Source organism: Equus przewalskii, chromosome 6 (assembly GCF_037783145.1).
Source record: "Equus przewalskii isolate Varuska chromosome 6, EquPr2, whole genome shotgun sequence".
Lineage (NCBI taxonomy): Eukaryota > Metazoa > Chordata > Mammalia > Perissodactyla > Equidae > Equus > Equus przewalskii.
The window spans coordinates 38,934,734-38,942,812 of record NC_091836.1 but is presented as its reverse complement, the minus strand read 5'-3'; the positions used below and the strand labels follow the sequence as shown (position 1 = coordinate 38,942,812).

Sequence of the window (8,079 nt, the reverse complement as noted above, 5' to 3'; positions counted from 1 at the left end):
GCTAACCTGTTCTGATGTATAGCTACAATTTTCTGTCTTTGTCTACCTATTTTATCTCCTAACTCTGTGCTTTGTAACCCCTTTCTCTCTCTTTTTTATTTCAGGTAAGAGGGCCATCTTGAGGATTTCTTGTGTGTGTGTGTGTGGGGCGGGGGGGGGGGGGGGGCGGTCTTGTGGCTATGAACTCCCTTAACTTTTATTTATCTAGGAAAGTTTTTATTTCTTCATCATATCTGAAGGATATTTTCTCTTGATAGAGTATTCTTGGCTGAACATTTTTGTCCTTCAAAGATTTGAATATGTCATTCCAGTCTCTCCTGGCCTAGTATGTTTTAGTCTCCTGGTAAGTTTTCTGCAGAGAAATCTGCTGAAAGCCTGATAGGGTTCCTTTGTAGGTTATTTTCTTCTGCCTTGCTGCCCTTAGTGTTTTTCTTTGCCATTCACTTTTTCCAGTTTCACTACTAACTGCCTTGCAGTAGGTCTTTTTACGCTGACATATTTAGGAGATCTGATAGCTTCTTTCACATGGATTTTCATCTCCTTCCCCAGGTTTGGGAAGTTCTCTGCTATTATTTCTTAGTATAAACTTTCTGCTCCATTCTCTTTCTCTTCTCCCTGTGGAATATCTATAATTCTTATGTTGCATTTCCTAATTGAGTTGGATATTTCTTGGATACTTTCTTCTTTTCTTTTTAGTCTTAGTTCTCTCTCCTCCTCTATCTGGAGCATTTCAATATGTCTATCCTTGATTATGCTGATTCACTCCTCTATGATGTCTGCTCGAGCATTCAGGGAATCCATATTTTGTTGTCTCTTTTCCATTGTGTCTTTCATCTCCAATATTTCTGATTGGTTCTTCTTTATAGTTTCAATCTCTTTTGTGATATAGCTCCTGAACTGGTTGCATTGTTTCTCTACATTCTCTTTTAACTCGTTTTTTGATGATAGCTATTTTGAATTCTCTGTGATTTAGATTACATATTTCTGTGTCTTCAGGACTGATTTCTGGGTACTTGTCATTTTCTCTCTGTTCTGGAGATTTAGTATAATTTTTGATACTACTAGAGGACATGGCTCTGTTCTTCTGCATCCTGGTATTACTGATCACCGTTACCACCTATCACCACTGGGTGGGTGGGGTCAAGAGCTGCGTATTCTGAGCCCTCTGCATTCTGCTGGGATCCCAGGTGCTGGAGCTGGCGCTGGGTGGGTGGGGGGGAAGGGGCACTGTCTTCTCTGTGCTCTCATGGGCTTACTCGCTCTGCTCTTGCTATCTGCTCTCCTGGGGTGTTGGCTTGATGAGGTCACCCCTGAGATAGCTTTCACCTCGGTAGGGGCTTTCCCTTAGGCTGCAAAGGACCTTGGAGATCTTTGATGTTCCTACAAACGGGCATACCCTCCTCCGTTCCTTCCCTCTTGGAGGCCGTGCAGTCCTGGATCACAGTCTTTTGGGGAGGGAGTGAAGTTTTCTCTTACCCTGTTCCACCTCCTCCGAGGGGGTTCCAGCCTCTCCACCCTCCAATGTGTGGCTGCGTGGGTCTCTCAGACATCTTTTGTGTTGCGTGGATGTCCTCTGTTGGAGTGTGAGTGTCTTTTTCATTGTATCGTGGAGGGGAGAGATCACCAGGAGAGCTCACTCTGCCAAGATGCTGACATCACTTGGGAGAATATATTTTTAATATCTAAAACTGACAAGAGACTGTCTCTAGCTATTAGCTAGAATATACAAGTAACTCTTGTGAATCAACAAGGAGAAACTCCACAGAAAACTGGGAAAATGATATAAATAGAAATTTCCAAATGTAGAAACCCAAAAGAAAAGCATACAAAGAGATACTCCAACTCATTAGCAACTATAAAATGTACAGTCTATGAAAATACTGGACATCTGATTTGCAAAAATTAGAAATTGGAGGACCAGCCCTGGTTACCTAGCAGTTAAGGTCGGCATGCTCCACTTTGGTGGCCTGGGTTTGGTTCCCGGGCGTGGACCTACACCACTCATCTGTCAGTGGCCGTGCTGTTGCAGCGGCTCATATGTGAAAAGAAGGAGATTGGCTGTGGATGTTAGCTCAGGGTGAATATTCCTCAGCAATAAATAAGTAAGTAAGTAAATAAATAAGAAATTGGATAATGCCAAATGATGTAGGGATGTGGGAAAAATTGGGAACTTTCTCTATTGCTGGGGGAGTGTTGACTGGTACAGTTTTCTTTAGAGAGTGTGTTTTAAGTATTTGGTTAAATTAAGCATTCGTATGCTACAGAGAGATTCCACACAGCCTCATGGCGGGACATGTGCACAAATGGCCATTGCAGTTCTGTCTGCAGGGAGGAGGAGCCCAGGAGGCAGGTGCAGCTGAAAGAGTACTGTGTGGTGCTAAACACAACAGGGGAAAGTACACCACAGCATGGATATGTGGTAGAAACAGTGCTGAGTAAAAGTAATAAGAAATAATAATAATAAAAAGGTCTATATAGTAAGATGACTTTATATAAATTTAAAATACACACATACTGCCACCACCACCAATAAGGGTTTTACAAATAAACATGGAAATTCAAAAATACATACAAAGCACATTAGATGGGTTAACTATGGAGGTGAAGGATGTGGAAATGAGGGAATGGGCACGGAGACTGGGAATAGAAAGGTATGCATAAATTCATTTACAAAAAACACCAGAGTAGTCTTGTGTGGACCAATGAGGACTGCATGCTAAAAACTGGGTACCCTGTGGCCTAGTGGTTAAGTTCAGTGCACTCTGCTTTGGCGGCCCAGGTTTGGTTCTTGGGCGCAGACCTATATCACTCGTCAGTGGCCATGCTGCAGTGGCAGCTCACATATGAAATAGAAAAAGTTTGGCACAGATGTTAGCTTATGGCCAATCTTCCTCACACACAAAAAAGGAAGATTGGCAATAGATGTTAGCTGAGAATGAATCTTCCTCAGAAAAAAGAGGAAGATTGGTAACAGATGTTAGCTCAGAGTGAATCTTCCTCAGCAAAAAACAAAACAAAAGCAAAAAACCCCTCGATGATATGATTCACTCAGTCATCTTCATCTGAGCTCCAAAGGTGGGGAGACGTGAGGGTGAAAAATCATGTATGAGAACTATCTCCATCTTCAGATTAGTGGTTACTGTGGGGGATGTAGGGCGGAAGCTGCATGAGTTACATCCGTACAGTTTTATTTTTTTAAATAGAAAATCTATTCTACAGCCTCTGTGTCAGCCGGAGGCAGTATACAGAGGCTAAAATATGGGCTCTGGTGGTAGGTTACCTGAGTTCAAACCGAAATCTGCCAGCTATCAACTTTGTGACTTAGTGCAAGCTTCTGAACCCCTCATGCCTCAATTTCTTCATCTGTAAAATGGAACTGATGATTCCACAGAGGGCTGATGTGATAACCAAAATATATGTATTTTACACGAGAATATATATATATTTATGGCACTTACTGGGCATGGCACATAGCAGCATATTATAAGTGTTTTCTATGACTACAGAGATCTAAAGCAAAAATGACCAAACAGAAGCATCCGTCCAATAGTGGACATGCATAAATTGGTGTATATATACATAGATATTTACAAACATAATTTGAATTTTTGTTTTTGAAATGTTTTATTAACAATAAAAGCAGTACTATCCGTACCAAAGAGAAGGAAGGAATAAACTGAATGCAGGAAGAATGGAAAGCAGTCAAGAGTGAGCAGGTTCAAAATTTTGAAGATCAGAGAATTCTGCAGAAATAATCTATGTCAGTCGGGCTTTTGTTTTCTTTCTTCTTAATAACTTTTTGGTTTATTAGCACTACAAATTGGTGAAAAGAAATCTGACAATTCTGTAGTTTTTGAGTCAGTATCTGCTGCTAAAAGCTTTGATGAGGCAAGAGTGTGGAATCTTGGCTAAGACACAGTTAATGGGTGTTCCTGTGCTCTTTGGAATTGATTCTCTGGGATCAATGCATTGATTTTTTTCTTGGTTATAGGTCACTGCTCCCGGTTATTTGCATACCTGGGAATGCGTGATTGGCTGCCAGACATTGTACATTTCACTTTATCGGCTGCTGGATATTTTGAATTCCTTTGGGTTTTTATCGGCTTGGTTTACAATGCAGTTCACCTGGAGTCGGTTTGGGTCTTCTGAGGCTTGCTTCTAAACTTTGACACAACAGGTCTAACACAGCTCTTCACTGAGGGCTAATTCGGCCCCAGCGAGGCCATGTTTCTGAGAACTGGGCCCAGCGTCCCAGGTACGCGGCAGCCTTTCCACCCTAGCTGGCGGGGGCACAGCCCTGGCCCCGCGTGAGCTCCTGGGGCTGACCCGCCTCCCAGTCTGGTGTTCCTTCCCCAGGCTTGGAAGTTCCCTCTCTCATGCGCGTCGCAGCTCTCAGCCCGGCTTGAGGCCCTGCAGGTCACCGGAGCCCTCTCCTGCTGGTCCCTCTCTGATACTTTGCCTCTCAAATTTTTCATGACTTTGTGCGGCTTGAGCTCAAACCTTGTCTCCTTCACGCAGCAAGTATGTCGAGCGGTTTTGGTCCCCCCTTTCTGTGTTCTGCCTGGAAACTGTCCCCAGGCACTGAACTGGGCCACTTTCCGGGCTCACCTCATTTGTTTCCCTCTCTCAGGCAGGCTGTCCTGCACTGCCTTTTGTGCAATGCCTGAATACTTCTGTTTCCTGTATTTTGTTCAGCAGTTAGTTGTTTAAGGAGGGAAGGTAAATCTAGTCTTTGTTATTCCATCATGATTGAAAGCAGAAGTCTAATGATGGTTTTTGGTAAACAGTTTTCATCATGTTTAAGCAGTTTCTTTATATTCCCCCCCTTTTTTTTTGTGGTGAGGAAGATGGGCCCTCAGCTAACATCTTTTGCCAATTTTCCTCTTTTTGCTTGAGGAAGATTCTTGCTGAGCTAACATCTGTGCCAATCTTCCTTTATTTTGTTTGTGGGACACTACCACAGCGTGGTTTGATGAGCCATGTATAGGTCTGTGCCCAGAATCTGAACCTGTGAACCTTGGGCTGCCGAAGTGGAGTGTGCAAACTTAACCACTATGCCACCAGGCCGGCCCTTTTATATTCCTATTTTAATTAGTGTTTTTATTAGAAATGCTATTAAACATTAAGAGAAAACTTTCTTTGCATTTATCATGAAATCATGTGGGTTTTCTTCTTTAGTTTATAAATGCAATGATTTATGTTAATAGTATTCCCATTGTTGAACAACTTTTGCATTCCTGGAATGAACCCTTCTTGGCCATGTATTATTTTATTATTTTTATTGTGTTTAAAAAGTGTTAACAAATGAAGAATGTGATGGTCAGTCCTGGGTGAGAGCTGTGTCAGCTTAAGAGCAGACTGTCCACATTGGCGATACCCTGAGAGACTGCATCACAAGCTTTACCTGTCAGAGTCTTGGGCATCAAAAGAGTTTCTTTCACAGTAAAGCTATTTAAAAATTCTGATGGATTCTCTGGAATTTTAGACGATCCCTTTTACATCTGGAAGCTTTTTTAGTGTCTTTCTTTTCATGTGTTACACTGCTTGAGGTTATCCCACAGTGCACTGATGCCCTTTTCATTTTTTTTCTGGTATCTTTTCTCTCTGTATTTCACTGTGGATGATCTACATTGCTATGTCTTCAAGTTCACAAATCTCTTCTTTCTCAGTGTCTAACCTGCTGTTAATCTCATCCAGTGTATTTTCATCTCAGACGTTGTGGTTTTGGTCTCAGAAGTTTAATTTGGGTATTTTTTATATCTTCTACATCTCTACCAACATGCTCAGTCTCTCCTCTAACTTCTTGAACATATAGGATACAGTTATAATAACTGTTTTAATGTCTTTGTCCGCCAATTCTGTAACTTGTATCATTTCTGGGTTGGTTTCATGTTTGCTTTTTCTCTTCATTATGGATGGTATTTTTCTGGTTTTTATTTTTTTGCACACCTGGTAATTTTTGGTTAGATGGAAGACATTGTAAATTTTGCCTTAATGGGTGCTGCACCTAAAAGAGAGTAGAAGAGGAAGTTTCTTGGTGGCTACCACTCTGGCTTGAGAAGCTGACATGAGGCTCTCTCTCTTGTGGATGCAGCAAGGAAAGAAAGAAAATTGGCTGTCCTCTCCTGGAGCCACAGCCTCGGGCCCCACTCTGACTGAGGCACCCACTCTCATGTCATGGCTTAGCTGGTCTGCAGCTCAGGCCAGAAGCAGTAGTCGTGACTAGAAAAGAAGAGTCCTATGGGAATGGTAGTGGTCCAGCCTCACGACACAGCAGAGCTCAAGTGGGGGTGAGGGGTGAGACTTAGTGTCAGAAAAGAGAGCCAAAGAGAGAGAGGAAAGCAGCTTTAGCAAAGAGAGGAAGAACCAACTAGCCAGAGTAGGGGAGCTGCTTGCAAATAACATTCCTGGTAGTGTCAGAGGCTGCAGGGATCACTCTTGAACCGCCCAGGAATTCTGACAATAGGCAAGATTGGGAGGAAACTGGAATCCCACTGTCTTTGCTGGGGTGAGCTTAGACAAAGGCTATGCTATTTTTCTTTAATGCCATTATTCTTGTCAACCATATTCTTTGACATTAATCCTCTGAGGTTAATCAATTTAGAGAATATCTGCTATAGATGAAACAAAATTCTGAAATGCTAATATGTATATGATATATTAATATATTACTGTGTAGCAACTAAGGCTTCAGAACTATAGCTTGGAACCTTAATGATGCTGGATTACTTACTGCCTGTGCCTGAAAGTTCTTCGGACACTCAGGAGGGCCCTTATTGTTATTTTAGTATGTACTTATTTTTTGTCTAAGATCAAAGAAGTTTTACTGAATAATGCCTAACGGTCGCATGTAAGAGCAATATTAGCTTTGATGCTTGTCTACATGGACGAAATATCCATGGAAAAGTTTCCTGTTTCTATTTCGTTATTTATCGTGTGTTTTACGTGTTCCATTTACATGTCTGTCTCCCCGACAAGAATGTCAGCTTTTCAAGGGATCGTGCTTTGTAGTTACCATGTGTGCAGTGAATACTAGGTTGATAAACATTTTATACGCCTTGTGTTGCTTAACTTATATACTGCTCTGAGAAACTGTGTGAGTTTTTTACTCTCGTCTCCATTTCAGGTTTATGCACAGTGAAGTAAAGTAAGTTGCCCAAAGCCATATGGCAATTAAAACATGAACTCTAAGCCTGTCTAACTCATCTCTGACCGCCCTGCGCCTAAGTAATGAGTGAGGCACAGTACTCAATGCTGAAAACGTCGTGTTGCTGGAATAGACATAAAAAATGTAGCTGCCTCACTGTGAACACTAGATGGCACTGTAAGCTCAGCCACGCTGGCCTGTCGGAGAGGCAAGGTGAGCCGGGCCAGGTCAGGATGCAACTTCCAGCATGGTTGACTGAAAGTGAAGTGAGAAAATGCAGATTTCTTTGGGGCTTTGTTTTTCTATTTTAAAATGGGAAGGTTAATTCTGTAACTTACTTTCAAAGATGTAATGGGAACGAAGTTGGGAATAAAATTCTTCATGAAGATTTTGCATGTCTCAGTGAGTGGATCTGATAGCAATAATGAAATTATTTCGGTCACGCACAGTAGGAGGGCCCAGGGCAGAGAACGATGACATGGAATCTTCTTTCCTTAAGATAACAGACTCTCACCTGCCTCCTTACCTCCATCCAGGATTATAAAAAAACTTCCAAAGTAGGCTTTTTAGCGTCCACGTGCACAATTGTAGCCTCTCCCACTCCGATTTGTTTCCTTTTCCAGTAACCCACAGCTCTCACTGTCAAAGGTCTGCATGTAAGAATGGAGAATAACTGTGTGATCTTACAAAGACCTCTGAAGATAGTCATCGGCCCCACCCCTGAGCCTTATTTGTCTGAATGGTTCTGTGATCTCTTGTCAGAGCTCTTTCCCATGATTTTCAATAAATCTGGTGCTTCTCTGAACAGTCTCCTCGAGCTCTGTGTGTGTCTCCCAGTACTACAGCAGTCCTTTAACAAGCACGTGCTGTCCACTGCTCATGGCCAGCTTGGGTCTGCTACAGTCACGGAATCCATTTCTTGAACAATAAAG

At 42.2% G+C, this 8,079-nt stretch overlaps 1 long non-coding RNA gene across 1 annotated transcript; it reads left to right on the top strand.

The window, feature by feature from the left end:
- Positions 1–4,278: 4,278 nt before the first annotated feature.
- Positions 4,279–7,535, top strand: LOC139083891 (uncharacterized). The gene is made up of 2 exons (XR_011540963.1): positions 4,279–4,521; positions 7,127–7,535. It is a non-coding gene; the product is annotated as an uncharacterized lncRNA (long non-coding RNA).
- The last annotated feature ends 544 nt before the right edge of the window (positions 7,536–8,079 follow it).